This window comes from Coptis chinensis, chromosome 6 (assembly GCF_015680905.1).
Source record: "Coptis chinensis isolate HL-2020 chromosome 6, ASM1568090v1, whole genome shotgun sequence".
NCBI classification, from domain to species: Eukaryota; Viridiplantae; Streptophyta; class Magnoliopsida; order Ranunculales; family Ranunculaceae; genus Coptis; species Coptis chinensis.
Genome location: NC_141461.1, coordinates 41,884,880 through 41,910,299, shown reverse-complemented (window position 1 = coordinate 41,910,299; position 25,420 = coordinate 41,884,880). Strand labels below are relative to the sequence as shown.

The 25,420-nt window shown below is 37.6% G+C and overlaps 1 long non-coding RNA gene across 1 annotated transcript; it reads right to left on the bottom strand.

The window, feature by feature from the left end:
* Positions 1-997: 997 nt before the first annotated feature.
* On the bottom strand, positions 998-2,078 carry LOC147493019 (uncharacterized). The gene is made up of 3 exons (XR_015200338.1): positions 1,748-2,078; positions 1,472-1,591; positions 998-1,378 (listed from the first exon to the last, which is right to left on the bottom strand). It is a non-coding gene; the product is annotated as an uncharacterized LOC147493019 (long non-coding RNA).
* Between the last annotated feature and the right edge of the window lie 23,342 nt (positions 2,079-25,420).

Genomic DNA, 25,420 nt, shown 5'->3' with positions numbered 1-25,420 from the left:
ATATCAAAACAGGTGAGTAATAAGTTATCATAAGATGATGCAAACAACTAACAAAATGGCATGATAGCAACAAATTAAGTACCATACCAACAACCTATAACTCAGATTCAAAAGGTAGTAGTCCTTACCCATTCTGCACCAAGGGCATATATTACCTAAGATTCCATGAACTTATGAGGTTCTCTCTGGTGTTCAGCCCACTCAACAATTGTGCATTGGTCACACTCCCTTTGCATGAGTAGAAATGATTGGTCCATCTACATTACTTGATTTGAACTACTATAAATTACAGTTGTAAAGTCGTAAAAGTCATGTATACTGTGTTTCTATAAATTCTTCCAAGAACTAATTAATTGTGAGTTACCATACATGTGTTTTAAATTTAATGTTGTGCAAGTCATTACAATTAAGGGACATCCCGAGTGTGCGAATAGTCCAAGCATGAAGCATATGGTCTCAAGTCATGCAATTTAAAATCTTGCTATACCATTCCTTTGTCCATAAAAAAATGATCAAACCGAACACTTGTTAGCTTGAATTTTCTCTTATAACACTTCCCGGCCCAACATCTCTCTTATAATCCTATATTACTAAGAACAGGATATACATTTGGATACGATAATAACCTAAAGAAAATAACCAGATTGGATTTCCAAATTGTTAGACCCATAGGAGATATTCTTAAAATTGGCATTTTAAGCTTGGGGTCCAGCTTGCTAGGAATATATGGTCTACTTAGAGATGCTTTCAGTGGTTCCAAGTAAGTTGTAACATAATCCCAAATGGTCTGAATACTCATACGCCATTAGCCAGAAGTTGGTAATGGGGTGGAGTTAATCGATTAAGTTTTTCTTCTTATTTTCCCATTTATTATTACTTATATACCATGGGTAAGCATCCTAAATGGCAGACCATAATATCCCAAGTCATGTACTAATGCCAGTTTCAAATTACTTAAAAACTTTTTTAGAAAACCAGCCCCTTCGAGACCGAAAGTAAAACGGACTAACAGAGGACTAAGAGTCTAAGAGTCTCAAAAATACCACGGAGGACCAATCTTTTAGCCACTATATACTAGACACCTCTGACCTTTAAATGAAGGCAATACTGCTTACGACAAAATCGCGCTAAATGAATAACTTCAGATTTATAAATAAATGATAAATGGAAATGCACTAACGCAGCTTTTACCGTGGGGTTAAGAGAAGTTCAAAGATCATGTTTATTGAGCCTAGAATGCAAAAGAACAAAGTAAATCTTCCAAAAGCATCCTTCGCTCATATATCCCGGCAAATCTCAATCCTAAGGGCTGCTAATCTTGGTGCAAGACGTTCAACAGCCAAAGCATGCTCTTGTTGGGCATCAGACAAATCAAAATCTACGCGAAAAAAAGTTAAAAGTATAATCAGAATTCAATATTAACTTTAACAGTTCAATCTGCATTGCATTAACTAGTAATGGGCGCGTGTACCATCGGAGTCTTCATCATCAGCAAGAGGGAAATCAAGCCAAGTTTCAGGATGCATTGCAATATTTCTAGCAAAAGTCAACACCTCATTACAACCCATCCATCCCCTCAACTTCATTTCTCCTGAAACATTACAACAACTCAGTTTGGACAGGCCCAACCATAAAACCCCAGGCACATGCTTCTCAGGCAATTACTCATAGAATAAATTGGTTAGCATTTAAAAGGAGGCTGGAGAAACAAACTAATTAAAGGTGATAAAAAAAAGAGATGCACTACCTCCAAATTTAATCTTAATTTTCATTCGACCATGCCTTTTCATTCTTACAAAACTTTGAGGTTTGAAAGCTTTGAGAGTTCTCTTGGAATTGATCCTGTGAGTTTGTTATTTTTCAAACGGCAAAGCCATCAAAATACAAGATAACAGTGAGTTTACAAATTACAAGAACATAATAAAGATCTAATAACACAACAATCAAAACCCTTATCCAAATAAAACTTACAGAAACTTGAGTGACTTCAATTTAGACATAGATTTCGGAATACTTCCTTCGAGCGCATTCTCATACAAATCCATGCTAATTAAATTCTCCCGTCATTGAGAGCGACCTCCCAGTGATTAGAGTAGAGAAATAATAAGGGGTTTTGAGAAGAGGAGAGAAACTGGAAGGGGTATTAAGCATGGAGGAGGGACAAAATTTGGTTTCAAGAAAAGAGGGTTTGAGTTATCCACCGAAATTAATTGAGTGAAGTACTCGACAGCGGCAGTTAGAAAGAAGAACGGCAGTGAGAGAGAAAAGAGATTTTTTTGAAATAATGCTAGCGGGATTTTTTTTTGTTTCCTCAGACGCCAAATTTCGAATTTGTTGGGTTTTCGTGGATTTGTAACACTTATTACACGGTTTTATCCGATTTGAAAGTGTTTGAAATTAATTCACTTAAATTCACCCGAATTAAAGCAACACTAAACAACATTCCCAGACGTTTATATAGTGTTAGCAACTTACCAACGCCAAAAAAAGTGTTACAAAGCAAAAAGTGTCGTTGCAAATATCCCGTTATGGTGTAGTGAGGAGAAAGAGAAAAAAATTAAAAAAATATATATATATATATATATATATATATATATATTTAATTGGTAGAGGCTGTATGGACGGTGGGGGTGAAGGAGAAAGTTGGCTCATTTGGAACCTGTCTAGTATTTATTTTCTAAGTGTGTTTAGTGTTGGGATTATTTTAGACGGATTTTTTTTTTCTTCTGGTGCACGTAGCCACGTATGGGCTGGAAGTGTTTGTAGGAAGTGGGAGTTTGAACGGGCTCACCGGGGTGTGTTTGTGTATCTAAGTAGTTATTTTTAGTAGAGTTGTGGTGCAGACCGAAAACTAAATGAGGTCATTTAAGATGGTGACATAAAGTGCAGGAGTATGTAACTGTTTTGGGAGAATAGTCACAAATAATCTTCAATACACGAATTTTTTCCAAGAAAAAAAGAATTGTGACGGTTCTAGATCCGATGAAATACAAAAGCATTTCAAAACAGTCACAAAAGCCCTTTTCTGCCATTTGTGACCGTTTCAAACAGAACAATCACAAATAACATTTTAAAACAGTATTGAGAAGCTGCAGAAGCTGGGGGGAGGCTGGAATAAGGGGAGAGTTAAATTGGGAGATAACATTAACTCCTATTTCCAAGCTCTTTTCAACTCTGACCAACCCCAAAGAAATGATAGCATCCTCAATTTGTTCAAACCCTGTATCATGGATAAGGAAAATGAGCTGCTTACAGCCATTCCATCTTCTGAAGATATTTGGAGAGTTGTAAAAAAGATGGGAAGCCTGAAGGCTCCTGGGCCTGATGGATTCCAATGGTGCTTCTATCAAAACACTTGGGAGATAGTGGGAAGCAGCATTGTTGCTTTTGTGAAAGATTTTTTTCTCAAGGGGGAGCTGAACCCTTCCTTTAATGAAACCTATATTGCCCTTATTCCAAAGATCAATAATCCTGAGACTGTGGCACAGTTTAGGCCTATCAGTCTCTGCAATTTTTGTTATAAAGTCATCTCAAAGATCTTAGCCAATAGGCTCAAGAAGCACCTGAATAAAATAGTCTCACCTTTTCAAGGGGCTTTCATCAAAGGAAGAAACATTGGAGATAATACTGGGTTAGCTTGTGAGCTGTTTCATCACATGAAAACCATGAAAGATAAGCATCATGGCTGGGTAGCCTTGAAGATGGATATGGCAAAAGCCTATGATTGAGTTGAATGGTCCCTGGTGGATAACATCTTTGAAAGGCTGGGGTTTAGTCAGAATTGGAGGAATTTGATCAAGCAATGTATATCCACTGTTTCTTTTCAAGTTTTATTGAATGAGAGTCCTCTAAATAAGATCATCCTTGAAAGAGGCCTTAGACAGGGTGATCCCCTCTCACCATATCTCTTTATCATCATGTCTGAGGCCCTATCTAGGATGATTGCAAAAGCTGAGGTTGAGGAGAAAGTCCATGGGATTAAGATCCGGAGGGCTTCTTCTCCCATTTCCCATCTCCTCTATGCTGATGACCTGATCTTGCTCACTAGAGGAAACCTTGAGGATGGGGGTCATCTTAAAGATATCCTCCAAGACTACTGTGCTGCTTCTGGTCAGCTGATCAATTTTGACAAATCAAGCATGTTTTTTAGCAGAAACATCAAGTTTCGTAATAAAATCAAGTTAAAGAAGTTCTGGAAGATGAGGCTCTTTGATCCAAAAGATAAATATTTGGGCATCCCTATCATGCTCTAAAAAAAAAGGCTAAGGATTTTGACTTTTTAGTCGACAAAATCCATAATAAGATAAAAGGTTGGAAGGCTAAGGTACTCTCACAGGCTGGAAGGGCTACCCTGATCCAGTCTGTGGTACAGGCCACACCTCTTTATGCTATGTCTACCTATATGCTCCCCAAGTCTACTTGTAACAAAATAGACAAAACATGTAGAGAGTTTTTTTGGCATGGTACTGAAAATTTAAGAAGTGTCCACACCATTGGGTGGGGCAATTTATGTAAAACTAAATCCGAAGGAGGGTTGGGATTTAGAAAGATGAGAGACATAAATGTAGCTATGCTAGCCAAGCTCCCTTGGAAAGCTGCTACTGACACTGAATCTATTTGGACAAAAACCCTTGCTAGTATATATGGAAAAAACTAGATAGGGGATGTTTGGAAACCACCTGGGTATGCCTCTTTCTTTTAGAAAGGCATCCATAGCACTTTCAATCTCATTAGTGGAGGTCTAGTATGGGGGATCCACAGTGGTAATTCCACCTCTGTTTTAATTAGATGACCCTTGGATGATCTGTAATGGGAAACCTCAGACTCTGAGAGAATTAAGGGTGGAGGATCCCAGACTTGAAGATCTTCATGTGGCTGATCTGTTTCTGGAGGATAGGACTGGATGGGATGAGGCCAAGCTGCAAGGTTTCTTCCCTCCTTTCCTTGTTGCAAGAATCAAGGAGGTTATGATCAGACCTCTGGGGCTTGGAAAGGATAGGATGGTCTGGATTGGAGAGAAGTCTGGGAGATTTACAGTGAAATCTACCCACAAGTATCTGTCTAAGGATAGTGGGGAAGGACAGTGTTCTAGCTTCAATACTCAAATAGTTAAGCTTCTTTGGAAAGCTAGAATACCAGCCAATATCCAGATGTTCATATGGAAATCATACATGTATGCCTTACCTATGGGGGATAGGCTGGCTTCTCGAAAGATGGTGGGGGACTTCTCTTGTCCCTTGTGTTACAAAAGTTTGGAAATAGACACCCATCTGTTTTTTGAATGTGATTGGACCAGAAATTTGTGGTTCACTTCAAGCTTGGGGCTAAGAATGGAGACTCAGGGTAGGAATAATGTTAAAGAATGGATTACCAAATTCATTAGTTGGAGCAATAGCAAGAGCCAACATATAGCTCAGGCGGGAATTCAGGCTTGCTATCTCCTACACAACATTTGGAAAACAAGAAATGAAGCAAAATTTGAACAGAGGCCACCAAACAGAGAAAGAATTCTCAGAAGCAGTGAGGTGGAGGCCTGCAAATGCTATAATGGTTTTGCAAAAACCAACTTTCAGAATGAGAACTCTATCCCCTCTGAAAATAATTTTGATCAAAACAACTATGATTTAGACTCTTTGTTACATGTTATTCCAACTGATTGTATTAATATTAGATATGATGCTGCGTTTCAGGTTACTTCAGGGGAGGCAGCAGCTGGCACAATAACTTGGGATTCGGAAGGTAAAGTAGTGGGGGTAGGCACTAGAAGGTTCCATGCCAGGTCTGCAGAGGAAGCAGAGATGGTGGCTCACGAGGTGGCACTAGGACTTCATGAGGTACCATGGGTGGACTCCTCTGTGTATATAGAAGGGGATTGCTTAGAGGTTACTAAGGCACTTAATGGCCAGTCTTGTTCTTGGAGGTCTGAGAGTTTGCGAGACTATGTAGTTAAGTTAAGCTCTGTTTTTGCTTTCTGTAAGTTTATGTGGGTCAACAGAAGATCTAATGGAGAGGCACATTTACTAGCACAATGGGCTTTCCATCAGCAGCAAATGGAGTAGCTGCCATATTGTATCCTGACGCAGACAAGATTATCCCTATTCTGGTTTAATGTTTAATTATTAATATATATGGTATTATCAAAAAAAAAAATTCTTATTGTGTAGGTCGGGGTGTACAAGTACAAAGAGTTAGTTTAAAGTACTAAGTTAATTTTGTAATTAATAAGGCCAAAATACGAAGACCAAACATCTCTATCTCTACTACTTATATAAGTGGCCCGGGCGAGTAAGCTGTTTAACCTGTAACTCTGTTCTGCCAACTGCTTTTATGGACCCGTGTCCCATATAGCCATCTATGCCAGTCAAACAAAAAAAATCAGTTATAATTTTTTTTTCTATTTGTTTTAGGGACAAAACTGTTTGTTCAGTTCTGTCTATTTTTCATTGTTTGCTTTTTATTGGGACCTACCACAAAAAAGTGAATAGAAAAAAAAAAAATAAATTAAGCAAATGTAACTCACGTGCAAAGCACATGCTAATTGTTAGTAGAAATGAAACCTAAGAGCATCTCTAGATGGTAGTATAACCTGCATTTTTCTTCATATTTGAAGGAAATAAAAGTTCGAAATTTCTCGGAATTTCATCTCTAGGTGGCCTCAAATCCGGTCACATCACCTGCTTGTTCGCATTCTTGTTCGCAAATTTGGCAATTTGGATGCGGATGCGGAGCGACATTGTAAATGTCGCCCCACTTTTTTTTTTGACCCGGCCTTTGACTGAAGACCACGCCGGGCAATTTGGTATCATAGCCATACCAATCCTAATGTCGCGTTTTTTTTTTTTTTTTTAATTTTTTTTTTAAACTTTTGGAATGGTTGCGCGTCACTCCTAATGTCGCGTGAGTTGTTTTGGAATTGTACATGGGCGACACTCCAACTGTTGCGCGATAGTGGTAATGTTGCGTGGGTTGTTTCAAGATAATTGAATTTGAGACAGTGGTAATTTCGCGTGGGTTATTTCAAGATAATTGAATTTGCGACCACCTAGAGTTGGTCGAAATTTGCAACCAACTTCTTCAAAAAATTTCTTCAAATTTGAAGAGTATACTACCACCACCTAGAGATACTCTAAAGACAACTCCAATGGGAGGTGTAAACCGTATAGAGTGGAAATTTTACACCCCAAATGTAAAAAAACTCTTTCCAATGGGGGTGTTAGTTATATCGTAGGTAATAGAGTATTAGTTGATTGTAAAGACTCAAATTCTTGTTAAGGGTATTTTAGTAAATTACATAGCAAACCTAGGGACATTTATGTAATTGGTCGGTCGGGGTTACATTTCGAACTTACATAACTTAATGAAACTTATCTCCGACTCATAAACCACGTTAGGTAAGCATCTCACCAACGAAAAATTGACAAAAATGTCGGTTAGCGGCTTTTTTGCGTTCGAAGTTGACACGAGTTAACAACTTACATGCATGAGTGGGCTATCGTTATAGCCTGCGGTGGGATAGAATGTAGGAGATTAAATTAAGCTAGATGGGCCGAAAAATAATTACGGCGTTAAGTCAAATTAGTTAGTAGTTAGGAGTTTAAGTATAACTTTAGGCCTAAATTAGACATTTGGGCTTGGGCCTTAATTAGGTAACAAGTAAAGAAAACAAAACAAAATCGCACGAAACAAAATCCCCCAAATCAAATCGCACCTAATTCTCTTAATTTCGCCCACTCTTAAACCCTAGGAGAGAGAGAAACCCCAAATTCACCCAAAATTCAGTGATTAAACCTCAAATCAAACACCCAATTCTTAAAAAAAACACTAAGCGCGGGTGTGGGGATTCGAAATTTCTTGGAGTTGCGTTGTATTTCCGCGAAAGGTGAGTTAATTTCGTTTCAAATTAATAGTTTAAACTCGATTTCAATGGAGTTGGTTGTATTGATGAAAGATAATTGAAATGGGGTGGTTTTTAATGTCGGCAGTAGCTAATTTGAGGGATATGCCTTAGCGAATTTGTGGAGAAGAAAGCTAAAGGAGTGATTCTTATTGACTTGGTAAGAATTTTTGATTATCCACTCCATTTTTGAGCAGTTCATGTCGTTTATAATTGTTTAAGAGTAGATTGAGTAATGAACGATTGATAAAGAATACAACAGTAAATATTGCTAGAATTAATATAAATGGAAGGGTGTGGAATTTGTGGTAGTTGTAAATTGGAAGTGATATGAGTGTTGACGTGAGGTACAGTGCTAGAAATGGCCTGTAGCTCTGTTAACGGTAGTTAGAGAAAAAATTTTCTGAGACCAAATTCGTAGCGTCGAGATTCTTCTCGACTTACGTTAGATAAGAAGTTCTCGTTCGTTCGATAAATTCTAATAACCTACGGGTATATGATGTTATAGGAGGAATTACGAGTGGATTCGGTTAAGCGGGCTCGATTCGGTTAAGTGGGCTTGAGGAGAATGGAGCTTGCTAAGGTAGGAACCTACATACCAATATATAGCCTGCTTATTTTCATGCATGATTTGAGTTGTTTAAATTAGAAGGGATAGTTTACGTATCAACCATGCATGGATATATGGTATTCATGTTTTGCATTTGTATTTTTCCGCGATATAAACTAAATATACGGATAGCTTTCGTGTGAAATGGTTTTGCGAAATCTGGGTAGCGGGGATTGTTTTCTTTGTTAAAAGAGTAAAATTTGGTTTTGGGAAGGGTTGTCGTCTCTTGTCTCAGTAAGGAGACAGAGAGATGAATTTTGTAATACGGGTAAGGATTACCCGGTTGTTTGTAACTATGTCTGAGGTTCTGGATTGTTCCACGGATGGTTCGTTGTTATTTACGATGATTTGCCGTTTGGGAATCATCGGTTATCATTTACTATGACTGGCCTGTTTAGGAGTCATAGGTTGCATTACTCGATTGTTGGAAATCCAGGAACTCACACATACAGAACCAATAGTTTTAAAAGAAAAACTAAATATGTAACTATAGTATTTGGAAATAATCGGTAATACGAGTATATATATTACTATACTTATCACGAGGGGATTTGGAAAAGAATTGGTGAATTCCTATAAAGAAGGAACTGTTGTCGCATTTCCGGAGACGGCAGTTCGCTCTAGGATTCCAACTGTGGTATACACCTTTTGAGGTGGTGGGCCACCTTTAAAGGGATGCATCACAGGATGTAGTCCGGGAATTCCCTTTCTACTTTTCTAGATAACCATGCTTGTACGTGTTACGCTGTATGGTGCTTAGCTTGTGTGAGGTTACATGTTACCTCGATGAGGTTTAGACGCGAGGAGTGAGAGTTTAGTCCACTCGGATGTGTCGTCGATCCCGAGAAAGGCGGTTTGCGGTCGTCGAACGCAGTTGACCACCGTAGTTAGGTGACAACTCGTATGGGGTCGTGGTCATAGGGCCCACCGATCCCTAAAAGCTTTGGGGATTTTGTGTGTAACACAACACAACAACGGCATTTCAGCTCCCCCGGTAAAATCGAGAAAACAACGGTGCATGGTTCACAAATCGAGAATCTTGAACCGAGATATGCCTGCGGATCGGGCCGAAAACGGTCGTTACCCTCACCATTCTAATAGGATGCAAATGCCACAATAATAGTTGTATGATGTTGTGAAAACTATATTTTGAATATTAACGAAGCATGTCGAAATGATTTCTGCTAGTTAGTGAGGTATTATATAGTCACGATATTTGGATATTATCATGGAAACCTGTATGTTTTAAATGTTTTACTATAAGTATTCTATTATTGGTTATGTGCGTTTCTATTGGGTGGTAGGGAGGAGACTATCCCTACCACCGATGATGATGGGTATGGGGATTTGGGTGGTTTCCCCTGTGCTTGATGAGGGACAGAGTCGAGTTATTTTTTTCGTATAGGGTGTATCTATCTCATTTTGTTGGATAAGAGATAGTATAGTTCATTTTGGTTGTAAAGTTCATTTTGATGTAATCCGCGATGTAATTGAGTAACGGTGACCGTAAACCTTTGGTGGATATGTACATATACATTACTGTTGTTTAGAAAGTTAGTTTATATAGATTTGGTTGTTGGAAGTTTGTATTATGCGATGTCCAGGTTATGACAGGTTTTGGAGTATACGAAACGTTGATTAAACAAAGGAAACTCCACCGAAATTTCGGTAGAATTGGAATAGTGACCGCCTCGAGATTTATCTTCGCGTCCTCGGGATGTGTGTTGGGTCTCGGGGCGTGACATTGATAGAGAGGGTAGAGAATTCCCCCTTTCACTATCAGCTAATAAAAAACCCGGGCGACACTCGAACAGACGTCTTAGTAAAAACAAATTTGGACGTCACTTAGAGTGTCGCCTCTATCTATTTCTAAAGTCACGATTTAAAATTTTTAAACTCGGACGTCACTTGAAGTGACGTCCTACTTTAATTTAAAGAGGAACGTCACTTGAAGTGACGTCCGAGTTTAAAATTGAACTTTTTTACATTTTTCCATTGGGAACAATAGAGAGTGGATATTTATGGACTTTACAATAATTTACAATTAGAGTAGTAAAATCCTAGTGGCACCTAGGTGGCGCCTATATAGAGGTGTAATTTTATATCCCCATTGGAGATGCCCTAACAAAAAGTCTAATTTAACTGATCTTACATGTTCGGTTGGTCATTACTCATTAGAGTATGTTATATTGCCTAATGCCTATTTGTAATTCTTGAGAACGAATTTTCTCCTTGAGGTAGAACTTGGAAAGGGCTTCATTTCCTCGACCACACTGCATATGCATAAGATCATTTTCAAATGTTCAAAACTAAACTAAGAAACAATCATAAACTTGTCATCAGTTAGCTCCACTATATAGACCAACTTCCATCTCACGAACAAGTGGCATTGAGGCATTATCCACTATATGGAAGAGCTTCCAAATTACGTCTTTAGAAGGTGGGAGAAAAAAATAAAAAAATAAAAAATAATAATTAAATAAATGAAAACCATGGCAAAATATTATTCATCGAGCATTGCATACGAGTGTTCTACAAAAAACAAACGCGTGCAAATTAAAGCTACTTGGGATGGTGCTATAATATATGAGAATAATTCAGCTAGTGGAGATGCATTTGTGAATAAAGCCATAAAGAAATAATAAAAAATGGCACCATTTCAAGAGATCTAAGCTAACTCAGCAATTTTTGCAAGAAGAAATACATTAGTTACATTGTGTTTATATTCACAATGATCGATTACATACTGTCTGATGCACTCAAACAAAATATCCTAGACCTTTTAATTAATTTCTGGGATTTTTTAGCAGCATAACTTTCTCAATTCAAGGATTCTTTCCTTAAAACTAAAGTAACAGTACCAACTACGATAAGCCATTTGAATAAGCAGTATTTTTATGTGGTTCATTGCTATATGAATTACATACTGAATTATGAAAAAGACTCTAAGTCCACTCGATCTGACGTAACGATTTGGAGGGAGGTAACCGGATTCCGCTGCCAGAAAGGGATCCTCGATGCCGCTAGGTTCTTTGTCATAGAATACATAGAGACCAGATTTTGTAACAAACATAGAATGATAGATGAAAAATCCTTTTAATTTAGGACTTGCTATAGGTTTAACTAACTCATGTTGTAATGTAGTGTCTTTCACATCCATTCATTATAATAAAATTTTCTTACTTGCGTTCAAAAAAAATATGACGTAATGAACAACCTCATTTTTTCCCTCAGCCCAACTACCTTGTCCTAGTATTCAATTATAAACAGATGGATCTATGAATTATATTTTTATTTGTAAATTATGTAATGGGTACACCAATGCAATTGAAATGAACAATTTTTAGAAATGAAACAAAAATTGAAAACTTCGAATCGATGAAATCCAATGGGTAATGAATATGGATAATACTGAACTATATCAAACACAAAATTGTATATGAGGATGCTATAGGTAAGGAATATGCAAGGATGTAAAAGCTCTTTTTAATCTATGGAAAGGGGTAAGGGAATGTTTCGACAAAATTTGGATCGGGAACTATCATTTTCTCGAAGAGATTGAGTCCTTCGTAACAACGCTTGTAGATCACACTTGCCGAACTACCTGTATCGATCATGATTTTCTGCACACGATGAATTCCAACAAAAGCTTATATTACAATAGTATCATAATGAGGATGGTGCACTCCTATTAGATCATTGTCAGTCTAACAGAGAGGTCCTTCCTCATACGTCTCAGTACCCGTACCTATACCGTGGAGAAAATCATATCCACTATAAACATAGTGGTGGCTGAGATCAGTGATCTTAGAATGATTGAAAATTTTGCACTGTGTGTTAGACATTGAGTCAACTTTGGCATGACCGACTTTGATTACATTGTGTGCGGTCACGACTAAAGCTTGCTTCGTTTTACCAACACGTAATCCTAGAGCATACCCTTCTCGATCAAACCTTGAATTCTACCCCTTAGAGATCGGCATTGTTCAGTTTCATGACCAAAATCATCATGGAATTTGCACCACAATGATTTGTCACGTGTAGCCTTGGTATCTTCGGAGAGAGGAAAAGGTGGAGATAAGATATTCTTTCTCTTAATCTTCTCATAGATATATAACAGCATACTTCTCGTTGAGGGTGGTAAGCTTTAACCCGGAAAGTTTATTTTGTTCTTTGCCGTTCCATTGTTGTGGTCTACCATCACTCTTGGACTTTTGATCGGTTGCTGTTGATACTTCAATTTTTGACTCTGTTCTTGCGGCTTGCTTATTTGATCCCTATCTCTGTGAACTCATGCCGATGCATCATCTTCAACTCGAATAAATTATTGAGTTCGAGCAAAAAGTTCATAACGAGTTGTTGGGACGTCTTTTACTATAGAGTTGTAAACACTGTCTCTATCATAATTAATGCCTTCCTTGAAAGCATAAATGACAAGAATATCAGATGTATCAGGAATCTCAACAAATTTTGCTTCTGAAATCTCATAACAAACTTCTTCGAGCTTTTAGCCTTTTGTTGTTTAATACTGAAGAGAGAATCAATATTTTTCAGGTTCTTTCTAGTTGTGATGAAAATGCTTGGCAAACTTGTAAGCAAGATCTGTAAAATTATGGATGGATCTTTCTGGAAGCATGTTAAACCATCTCATCGACTCAATTCCAATGAGTGTGGACGAGAATAACTTACAAAGAAGAGCAACGTCGAAAGTCCATATGATCATCTTGTTTATGTAATTAACAAGATGCATCAAATGATCTCCACCAATCTCATCATACTTCTCGAACTCTGGCTATTTGAAATCCTTGTGATGAACGGTTGTTTAGATCCAGAGAGAGAAGAGAGAATCAATACCACTATCTATAGCAAGATTTCGAATTTTGTTTTCTCGTAACTCCTTATCATTAACAGCCTTTAGTATCATCTCATGGAAACGTCGTTGAGAAAATGAAACATTCTCTTGACGATGGTTACGACCAAACTATGGACATTTTTTCCAAGAGTTCTTTGGAGGAGGTGGAGTGAGTTCTCATCGACTAGTCCATATAGGTGAAGGTGATCGAGCCAATAGTGGAGATCGGTTCCTTCGTCTCCTATGGTGAACATCGGGAGAATATGGACGGAGTGCTGGACTGTCACGACCATTTTCTTGACCTGTTGCAAGTAAATCTCCATCTCCATGGCTACCATTGTCAACATACTTTGGCCGACAATGAGCTCTTGGATTGGGACTACAACTTGAGTGATTAGGATGTGAATTAGAACTGCTTGGTAAATAGTATTGTTGTCAAGATCGGCGTATACTGCTATTGCGACGAGGACTTGTAGTGGCTTGCCTACCCCTCCTAGAGCTTGGGGTAGGAATTTCATTGATTTTTCATTGGTTGGGTAGTCTACCTTGCTGACCTGTATGGATATTTTGCCGATCTCCCTTAGTATGCTGGTTCGAATCAGCTAACCTATTTTCTTCATGAGATCTTTCGTGAGTTGGCGATCTCTCACAGGGTGGCCGACATCAAGGTTGGCAGAGGAGTTTGTGGATTTGCTTACAATTACACTGGAAAGTGTTGGCTTTCGGCGTTGCACATTCTGCTTGCGCGAAGCCTTTTGTAAGCGACTTGCACGGTTTTTCTTGGTGCGAGAGTTTGTGCTTGGAGTCTTTGATAGAGATTCTTCAGAGTTCGAATGATTCCAAACACTTTTTGTCATGGACCCTGAATCATCTTCGAGAAGTTGACGCAACTGTTTCTTCATATTTTTATTCTTGCTCTCCAATTGTCGGAGACGACAGTCGACTTGAGTTGTTGGATCAGCTACATGAATACCCACTCTCTCAGTCACAGATGGCTGAGGACCATCGGACTTGGAAAGTGAATTCCCAATAGAAGGTGAGTGTTGAACTTGTGCGGCAAGATGAGAACTTTCACCGTTGTTTGTTTTTCGAGAAGCCATTGACGTAACTTTTGTTTTGTGGTTGAGGGAGGAGCACAGATGGCGCCAAATATGTTTCAACAAGATTTGCCAAAACACACCAGTTGGGTCGGAAGTAATCTTTTCAGAAAAGATTGAGAAAGGGATGGTTGTTGTTGAGAGTTGAGACTGGACTTCGGTTTGAAGTTGCCTACGTACCCAAATATTGTATTGTCTTGGGATCAAGTCTCGATTGCGTAGTTATGGAGAATGACCAATGTTGGATTTTATATGTCGGATTGGTGATAGTTACTTCCTTGTTCTCCAATATTCCAATCGTGGGATAAAGTTGGAGAACTTGTTGGAGAACCATCACACGATATGAAGTTGATGGAAGTTTTGCGAACGAATTTGAAGGTGGACAAAGTGGAAGTTGTTTGAATTGGTCAAACGACTTCCTTGTCCAAGTGAAGACACGTGTTTAATTGAATATTAAATATATAAAATTTGCATTATGGTAGGCAGGGTCAAATTGGGTCTGAGCATGGGCTCTGAATGTGGGCTTTTTGGGTTTTGAGCATAGGCTTTATTGTAGGTAGGTAAGTAGGCTGGTTCTGAGCGTGGGGCTCTGAGTGTAGGTTTGTATTGAATTGAGCTTTTATTGGGTCACATTTGTGAGGGCCGGAACATGGACCTCTCTAAAAGCCCTGCTTACCTACCCAAAAAAAAAAAAAAAAAAAAAAAAATGGAACTGGTGACCATGTTGAAAATAGAGAAAAAAAATGTACTACACAAATAAAAGTATCAGATTATTAGTGTTGATGCCTGTTTGTTTTTTGTTTTTTTCAACTCAATAATATATTTTATTTTATATTCAAATTAAATCATACAAACAATTTAGAGGTCAAGTGCTACAAATTGCACTGCAAGTCCATTCAGAATAGCAAAACCAATCCTTTGAGCCTAAACACATTCGTTGGAGCGAGCTGTCATCACATTATTGTCAATTATTTTCTGTTGATTATTTATTTATTATTATTTTTTCAATGAAGAGTGGCACATGTTCAAACCTTTAAATACTTTGCATTATGGGATTCTCAAAAAATTTAGCCTTATTGCGTATTTGCGTGTATGCTAATCTTCTGTGGAAGGAGTCTTCCCATCCCCCCATGATGTGAGCATGTGAGACTCATAATTTGCCTATTACTATTAGTAGATCATTTTTTTTTTTTTTTTTTTTTCTTAATTTGTTTTTTTTTGGTGTTTTTTTTTAAGTCACCATGACTTGATCCATAACCAAATTAGCCAATAATCAACCACACTACCAACAGATCAATCGGGTCTTGGTGAAGAAAATAGATTAGGATGGGCTGATTAAGAGCATCATCAACGCGTTGTTATATCCTATTTCTAATGTGACAGATGGAAATGATTTTAGCAATTTTGACCCCCAATGCGCTGCCAAAACATGATTTGTTTTCTAACAATTGTCAAATTCGTTCCAAACCAAATTCGTAAGAAAAATAGAAATGAGCCGCACGCACTACAACAAACAGGTATTTTAGCGACGAAACTTTTATCGACGTTTTTGTTTCGTCCCTGAAATGCACCTTTTGGAACGTTTAAATCGTCCCTAGTAGTCTGTTGGTTTCAGCTGTGAAAATTAGTTTCTACGACATTTTTTTTGTCGGAAATTGTATTCTCGTGATTTTTTTAAAAATAATTTTTTTATAGAGTTGAAACTGTGTAGTGGCGACAATAAAAACGTCGGAAATAGTTTTCTACATTTCTACATAGGGCAACGATTTATTTCGTTGGTACTGATATTAAAGTAGCGACATTTCAGACTATCGTGGGAATTGGAATTTTATTTTGATTGCGCGCAAATCCGGTAAAAACCAACGTCAAATACTTTGATTTTTCACGAAAAAAAAGAGAGGGAAGAAACTTTTGGGAAAAATAATTAGAGAGGAAAGAACTCTAAACTAAAAAAGGAAACAAAAGAACAAAAGATGGAGACCTCATAGTTTCTCTCCTCACCTCCGAATTCCCATTTTACTTTCCAGGTACCCCTTTCTTAATTTTTTTTGTAATTTTTGCAAGTTCAACTCTTTTGTTGTAGGCCCTTTATTTCGGGTTCGGTTTTGCCTTCTCCTTCATCCTTCATTGAGAGAAAACAAGTCAAATTTCTGGTAAGTTATGAAGCAAAAATCATTCTTTGAACTTGTTTACCAATAAAATAGATGAAAGCTATGATTTTTCTTTTTGTTTCTACAATGTTGAACCTGTTTTTGTTTGGAAGCAAATTTTTTTAATCAAACTTGTTTGTAGAAATTAAAGAAGCAACTTTTTTTTGGTATTAGGAACAAAATCACTTATTAGACTCTGCGAATATACTTCTTTTTTGCTAGCTATCAGTTCAGGTATTTTTTTTTGCTTGTTGGGCCTACGAATATTTACTTGTTTATCATGTTATTTTTGCTTACTGGCTATTTAGAGCATATATCAATTTATTATTTCCTGAGCTGGAAGTAAATGAGTTTTTGCGTGGTTGTTTGAAGTGGTAGCTGAATATTTGGAAAGTATATAGGTTAGTTAAGCAATAAGCTGGGTAGCTTCATGGAGTTCAGATTCCATGGGAAGTGAGTAGTTGCTTTGTAGTTTGTACATAGTTTGGATTTGGGGTTCACTTTCCTTGGTGGAGTACGTACTCAGTTTTCTACTTAACTCATTAATTAATTTGTTTTAATACCTTTTGTGCATAGGAATAGATATGGATAAAGGTTCGATGAATATGCCGCATAGGCCTGAATACTTTCAAGGTCTTAAAGATTTTATTACGCTTGCCACCAATCATTTAGATAAAAAACGTAGATGCCGGTGTCCATGCAAGAAGTGCAATAATAGGTATTACCTGCATCATCGATGTAATAAAAGATCATTTATTTGATTCGGGTATCGACAAAGATTACACTCGATGGGTGCATCATGGTGAACCTTTTGAAGTAATGAGTGATGATGATGACGATGATGATGATGATGGTTCGGGTGGACATTTTCATGGGTTGGATGACTTGCTCGCAGATGTAGCACCGATTCCTACGGATATTTCAAAGCCTAGAGTGCAACATTCAAAAGCATTTGCTGTTCCTACTACAAGAGATGGAAATCCAGAACCATTTGCTAAACTTTTGCATGAAGCTCAAAAGCCTTTGTTTCCTGGTTGCAAGAAATATAGTACATTGGATTTTCTCGTAAAGTTGTTTCATCTGAAGATAATTAACCGTTGGAGCAATAAATCGTTTGACATTGTTCTCAAGTTATTTAAGGATGCATTACCAGATGGTGAAACACTCCCGAAGTCCCATTACGAGGCCAAAACATTATTGTGAGGCTTAGGACTTGGTTATGTTTGTATACATGCTTGAATCAATGATTGTATGCTCTTTTGGAAGGAAGACCAAGATCTTGAAAGTTGTTCAATTTGTGGTGAACCGTGGTACAAAATTAATCAAGGGAAATGTAAAAAGGTACCATAGAAAGTCTTGAGGCACTTTCCACTAAAACCAAGGCTTTAGAGATTGTTTATGTCTAGAATGACTGCTGAAGACATGAGATGACACAAAGGCAAACGAGTTCGGGAGGACAATGTACTCGGGCATTCGACAGATTCAAAAGTTTGGGAGGACCTTGACAAGGAACATATGTGGTTTGCTACTGATCCTCGTAATGTTCAACTTGGTCTTGCAAGTGATGGGTTTAACCCTTTTGGTGACATGAGCAGTACTTACAACATGTGGCCTGTAATGCTTATGCCGTATAATTTGTCGCCTTGGAAATGTATGAAAGAACCATTCATTTTCATGTCTCTGCTTATACCTGGACGCAAAGCTCCTGGAAATGATATTGATGTTTACATGCAACCGTTGATTGAAGAATTATTATACTTGTGGCAAAATGGGGTGGAGACATTTGATGCGGCGACAAATAAAATGTTAGTAATACATGCAGCAGTATTGTGGACAATAAATGACTTTCCTGCATATAGAAACTTGTCCGGTTGGTCCACCAAAGGTAAGATGGCTTGCCCATATTGTAACAAGGATACATTCTTTTTGTACTTGAAGAACGGGCATAAGCAATGTTACATGAACCACGATCAATTTTTGCGGCCAAGACATCCTTTGAGAAAGCGTCTCAAGCAATTACTTGGTGGAATTAGTGGCAGCAAGTCTGAACCAAAGAAATTAAGTGGGGAAGATGTGAGGTTACAACTTCTGCATGTCGAAGAACAAACATTTGGAAAACATCCAAATAACAAGAAGAGAAAGCGTACTGAGGTTGAGTATAATTGGACAAAGAGGAGCATTTTTTTTTTGTTTATCTTATTGGCGAAGCCTTAATCTATGACACAACCTCGATGTTATGCACATTGAAAAGAACATTTGTGAGAGTGTTATGACAACGTTGTTACACCTAGAAAAAACAAAAGATTTAGTGAAAGCTCGAATGGACTTGGAAGCATTAGGTATTAGACCAGAATTACATCTGATTCCTAGGGGTAATAAGTATGTTATACCCCCTTCTTGTTATACGTTGTCACCTGCCGAGAGAAAGAGCTTCTGCGAATGGTTGAAGACTGTAAAATTTCCTGATGGTTATGCATCAAACATTTCTCGATGTGTCAATGTTAAAGATTGCAAAGTATCTGGAATGAAAAGTCATGATTGACATGTTCTTTTACAACGAATTCTCCCAGTTGCACTTTGTGGTTTCTTGGCTAGTGATGTATCAAGTGCATTGACCGAGTTGGGTTTGTTTTTTCGAGAACTATGTTGCAAGACATTAAAGCTGGAAATGCTCGAGAGATTAGAAAAGGATATTGTTGTAATACTTTGTAAGCTTGAGTTAATATTTCTGCCAGCGTTCTTTGATGTCATGGTCCACTTAGCAGTGCACTTGCCATATGAGGCGATACTTAGAGGACCAGTTCACTATTGGTGGATGTATCCAATTGAGAGGTCGATGTTTGTTAGCTATAATTTAATTTGTTTGCACTTATATATTTCTACTTGGAATTCACTTGTTTAAAGTCTAAATAGGTTTTTGAAAACTCTCAAGCAATATGTTCATAATAAAGCACACCCAGAAGGATCCATTGCTGAAGCCTACATTGACACTGAATGTCTCACATTCTGCTCAATGTATCTAGAAGGAATCGAAACACGTTTCAATCCTGAAGAGCGGAATTTTATGATGGTGATCATTCTAAACAAGTCAAAGGGTTGCATGTTTTCACATAGAATGTTCGACCATTAGGAGCTCTATAATGCCCATATTTAAAATACGTATTTATTTATTAATTTAATTATTTATTTAATATTTGATTGGATTGGATTTGGGATATGTGGGCCTGGTTTCTGGGCCCGAGTCTGCGTTGGGCTTGGGTTTCAAACCCAAGTATATATTCGTATTGTTATAGAGAATAGGGTTCTTAGATAATAAAAAAATAAAATAAAAATGGAGGCAGAGATAGAAGCTGGATTGCTAGAGCGTGGAAGCGCGACGGTTCGGACGATGAAGGATTCGTCAGGTTATAATACAGGTGAGTAGAGCTTATCTCTCACCACTACTAAAACTATAATTTTTGTCTGTTTAGCATTTACGAATTTACTGTCCAAACTATATAAGTTTGCTCGTTCTTCCAGTTCGTTCTGTTCGATGTCGATATATTCTATCGGTTGTCCATATATATAAACTGTTATTGTGAGTAGTTAGTTTGCATTTTTCTCTTATATACACAAAGGTGGTTTTACTGTAGAAACATGTTTCATTCATTTTTTCATGCCGACTCATTTCTGTTCAATAATGGTTTTCTCTGTATGCGTTACTGTGATACTGTGGGGGCGTTATGATTTTATTTTGAACTGTTAGTTGGTGCTGTATTTGTTGATTGATGTCGGGGGTGTAGTATTTGAAGTTGGTTGTTGAAATTGGATGGGGCTATCGAAGCTTTGTTCCGGCAGTAATGGCGACGACTGTCCTGATGCGGTTTGAAATTATGTTGTTTTGATTCTAAATTCGTCGGCTTGGAAGGGATTGTTGGTGATGGTGTAATGTAGTGGGTTAGTGGGGGATTGAATGACGAATTTGGGTACTGTTGGAAGCTTGAAGCTTCGACAAAGCGCAATGGCGCGTCATCATCCTCCCGCTCGTTGGTTTTGAACTTTTGTGGTGAGGTTAGATTTGTTTGGTTATTGTTGGTTAAATGGGTGCTGGAAAGGGGCTGATTGAAGCTTGAAGAAGCTGTTAATGGCATTGGAAAATTTTAGATCTAGTTTGAAGAAAAATATAGATTGAATGATTTGAGGATTTTGTGTTTACGAAAGTTGGTTGGTTTTTGATTTGGGTTAAAACTGATATGATGAAGAGGAGAGATGGTGGAGATTGTGGTGGCCAAAATTTGGGCTGGTGGTAGAGGCTGCTGGAGGAAGGAGAAGACCGGTTTGGGCCTGGGGCTTGGCCTTGGGCCAAAGCCAATGGGTTTTGTTTTGTTGGGCCTTAGTTGGTTTTGTTTGGGCAAAAAATCTATTTTAGTTTTGGGCCGATTTTTATGTTAGTTGTGGGCCGAGTTCTATTTCGGTTTTGGGCCAAACTAATTAGTTGTGTTGGGGCCGGACCTTAGTTTGTTTTTGGCTGGGGCTAGTTCTAGTTTTTGGTATACATGGGCCGGTTTTCTTTTATTTTTGTGGGCTGGGTCATTTTGGTTTTAAGTGGATCTGTTCCCTTTAGACCTTTCTAGTTGGGTCTGAACCATAACCTTAGCCATGAGTCCATGAACCATGCACCTTTGACCTTAGCCATGAACTATGGCTATGACCCTGAACCTGTTGGACATGGAAACGACAGTTTGAGTTTGACAATGATGTGTTGACTTTGACCGTTGACCATTGACCGTTGACTTTGACCATTGATCATTGATTTTTTTTTCTAGATTTTCACATATTTAAGAATATGGACAAATGTAGTAATAAAATGTTGTCGAACATTGTATAACCTTGTTTGTCATTATCTAATTAAGATTTGACGTAAGTAGTGCGTAAAACATATAAATATTGGCACGTAACCAGAGGGGAATTCTGATAATAAGAATTTGATATATATGTTTTTATGAGTATTAAACTGCATACGGACTTAGATTCATAGACTTTAGATTGTTGGGATTTGATTGTGGACTGTAGACTGTTTAATTGTGCTACGTTTTATGTTGTAAATGGTATAGACAAATCAAATGCTAAAATGCTGTGGAAGCTTGTATAAATTTGCTTGCCATTATCTAATTAAGATTTGACGTTGATATTGTGACATTATATAATATGTTGGGATATATATATATTAACTGCAATAGTTTTGGAGAAATAAATGTATAGACACTCCATTATTTTATCTGTGAGATGCTAGTAGAGTATTTGTGGATATTTCCCACGGGATTGTAGCGTAGTGCAATAATATATTAGCACGTGAAAGAATGAAAGTGGTTACGAGATATAATTGAGATATTTCTAAATATTGTGGCTTAGTGCAATAAGGTATTTGACCTGCATGTGATATAGTGGAATTATTATGAGTCATAAATGGATGACACTTGAATAAATTACGTAACGAAAATCCTAGAACCTAGCTACCACAACTCATGTGATTTGGCCCTTCCGGTGTGTTTTAGGTGAATCAATGCCGCCGGGCGTAACTAATGTGATTGGCCCTTTCCGGGCGCTTTCAATGAATCTGAATGGCCTTCGGCGTAAGTAATGTGATTGGCCCTTCCGGCGTTTCAGTGAATCTGAATGGCCCTTCGGGCGAATAGTGGCTTGATTATTCCGTTAAGCAAAATAGAACGAGACGCCGCGATATTTTATCTTTGAATAGTGGCAGATTACTTACATAATGGCTTTTCGTGTGAGGGTTACCTGGTGTCGCGGCATCTCGCCTCATGGTAGTTACGCACGGAGTGGTTCATTATGTAAGGGGAGGCATGGGATGTACATGTTCGGGCCGGGAAGGCGATTGTGGTAGCCAGGAAACTAGGTAAGACATTGATACGACGTGATTTTAGGGACACACAAAGAAAGCCTTAATTAATATAATTATGGTAATATGTTGGTTAATGATATATCTTTAGATAGACGATTGTATATGCTTGGCTGGTTATAGTTTAGTTAGAACCTAAGGCGCCTCGTGGAGGAACGAAATGCCTTTTTATTATGCGTATGGTTTGTTGTGTGATTAGTGGGAAGTTAAGGCGCCTCAATGGAGGAACTACCTGCTTTAATTATTGTACTTAAGGATGTTGTATTAGTCGTTAAAAGTTAAGGCGCCTCGGTGGAGGAACTAACTGCCTTATAGATTGTGTAAATATATGTATAAGTATATGTTGTATTTTATGGCTACTCACACCAGCATTTTTATAATGCTGACCCGATTTGCATGTTTGCTTATCGGGTGTGTTCATTCAATGAACATATATAGTTGATAAGTCTTGACATGTTTCATGTTGAAGAAGGTTGGTTGCTGCTTGTGGTTTGCATTAGCGTCGCCTTCAAGATATGTTTTGTGTTTCCTTAAGGTGTAATAGATTTTTAGTTGAGACAAATGTTGTTTTATATTTTCAGTTGTATTTAAATAAAGAGTTATTGAAAAGAGATTTGTAACCTAATATTATTTGTAAATTTTTGTAATGAAGAGGACTTTTGTTTAAGTTAAAATTTTTATTGGTTTTAATTATCCGCATATTTAAACTGTTTATGGGTTTTTGGAAGTGGAGAATGCGTCACACCTCGGAGATTGAAGAGTCGGGAACAAATAATGTTTTTCCGAATTCTGTCGAAATTCGGGGTGTGACAAGCTCCCCAAATTATCGAACTTAGTGCGAAGGATTTCAATAAGGCTCAATACTATGTGTTGAATAATTTAGAAGAAATATTTTCACATTTTGAGTAAGTCCCCAACTTTTTTTTTCCGATAACCTGCCCTGATTGTATTAATTTGTATGTAAATTCTTACAATCATAACAATTAACATCAAACTGAAAACAAGAAACGAAAATAGAAATTAGTACAGTTGAAACCAACATAAGCTGTAAATATATGGTAGTCTCGACATAGACTCCACCTGTAGGAACCGTTATGGTTTCATGTAATGATTTACTACAAACCGCGAAAAACCCAAGCGTAACGGAATAAAGGGTGTTCATGATTTTGGTTAGAAACATACCTTTAGATCAGCTGTGATATCTCTGAGAATACGAATCAGCAACCTCTTGATCTTCTGTTGTATTCATATCCTTAGAATGGATGTTGTGTGGGCAACAATCTACCAGCCTTTTCTCTCTCTCTTTGCCTCTCTTTTTCCAACCACTGAATAGTGAATTCGGCCAAGAAGAAAGGGTTTCTTTATATAGTCTACAACAGGGACCATGAGGAGAAATTAGGGTTAGGTATCCTAACGGGCTTGGGTTTTCATGTTCGCCCTGAACACACGGCCTAAGTCCGTCAACAAATGACTTATTCCACTAAAGGCCATTGTTACACTACCGCCCTAATCCCAAATTACGTGTTACGTTTATGGGCTCCATATTCACTACAAAAAATTGAGCTTTGGCCACAGGTACAAACAAGCTTTAGCCACGGTTATTAGCTGTTGCCAGGATCCAACGGCCCATAGCCGTGGCCAAATTTTTCGGTGGCCGTGGGGAATTGTTTGTGTATTTGGGTCTCACTTCCCATTTTGGCCACGGTTGTGTCTATTGTTTTTTCAACCGTTGGATTGGACTTGGTTTTTGATGTCTGGTTCAGATCACATTAAACCGTCGTGAAAATAAGCGGAGATGTAAAACTATTATCAAATATCAAAGGAGTGCTCCAGAAAAACTCTTCCTCTCTAAAATATGAAATTATCTTCTCTCCTCTAACAAATCTTTCCTTCCCCTTCGTCTCTTATTCCAGGACAAGACAAGCATATATTTTTTCCCTCACCTCGCGCTCATTAGGTCAAGTGATTCTTTCACTTTGTCTACTCTTGAGTAAACAAAAGAGAGAAAATGGGTGTGTTGGTGCTGCCACCAAGAGCCAACTGAAGTATTTTTTTCGTCCTTTTCTCTCTCTTTTCTCTCAATTCCTGACTGATGATATTTATTTTTTGGTTGATCTACTAGGGGTTTTTCAAGTTAGTTGTTTGGGCACCCAAAAGGACAAGCCTTTAATCATTATTTCAACGCAAAATTGCTCAATCTGGAAGAAAGCTTGCTTTAACGAAGGTAACAAATATTTAGGGTTTCAATTTTTTTTTTAAAATGGGTTTTGGCTAAGCATAAAAGTGTGTGATATGTTTCATTTTAAATAGTTGTTTGTTATTAAACCTTATAATCGGTTATTTATTATAATTCTATATAATTGTTATTATGTTTTTTAGTGTTTGATTTTCTGATTTTAATGGTGTTCTTGTACTTATCCTGAATGGTCGTGCTTCTTCTTGAAATAACCCTTCGTGATATTAATGTATAACTTATATACATCAAAATGATAAGTAGATGTAAGTTCAGTTCAAAATTTTTGCTACAGAATATTAGATCTGATGCTACATATACTAAGAAAATGCCTGGACTTCAAGAAAACCTATTAGTGTACAATGTAAATTCGATGAAATTTCTATAGCTTGGGTTGTGGCATCATTGTTTTGATTGAACTTGCGTGGCATCATTGTTTTGATTGAACTTGCATGTTTGTGAGGGATCATTTTCTAAGACAGAACAAAACCTTTCAAAATGCATTTTGATTTGACCAGCAAAATTTATTAGGTTTGCTACTTTGCTATTATCACTATTGTGTAGATTTACCTTTTTGCCTTCTAATTTTGTTCTGGTTTAAATAAAGAAACCCTAAGGAGATCCCTTGGGGCGAGACTGGAGCTGAATTCGTTGTTGAGTCGACTGGTGTGTTCACCGACAAGGA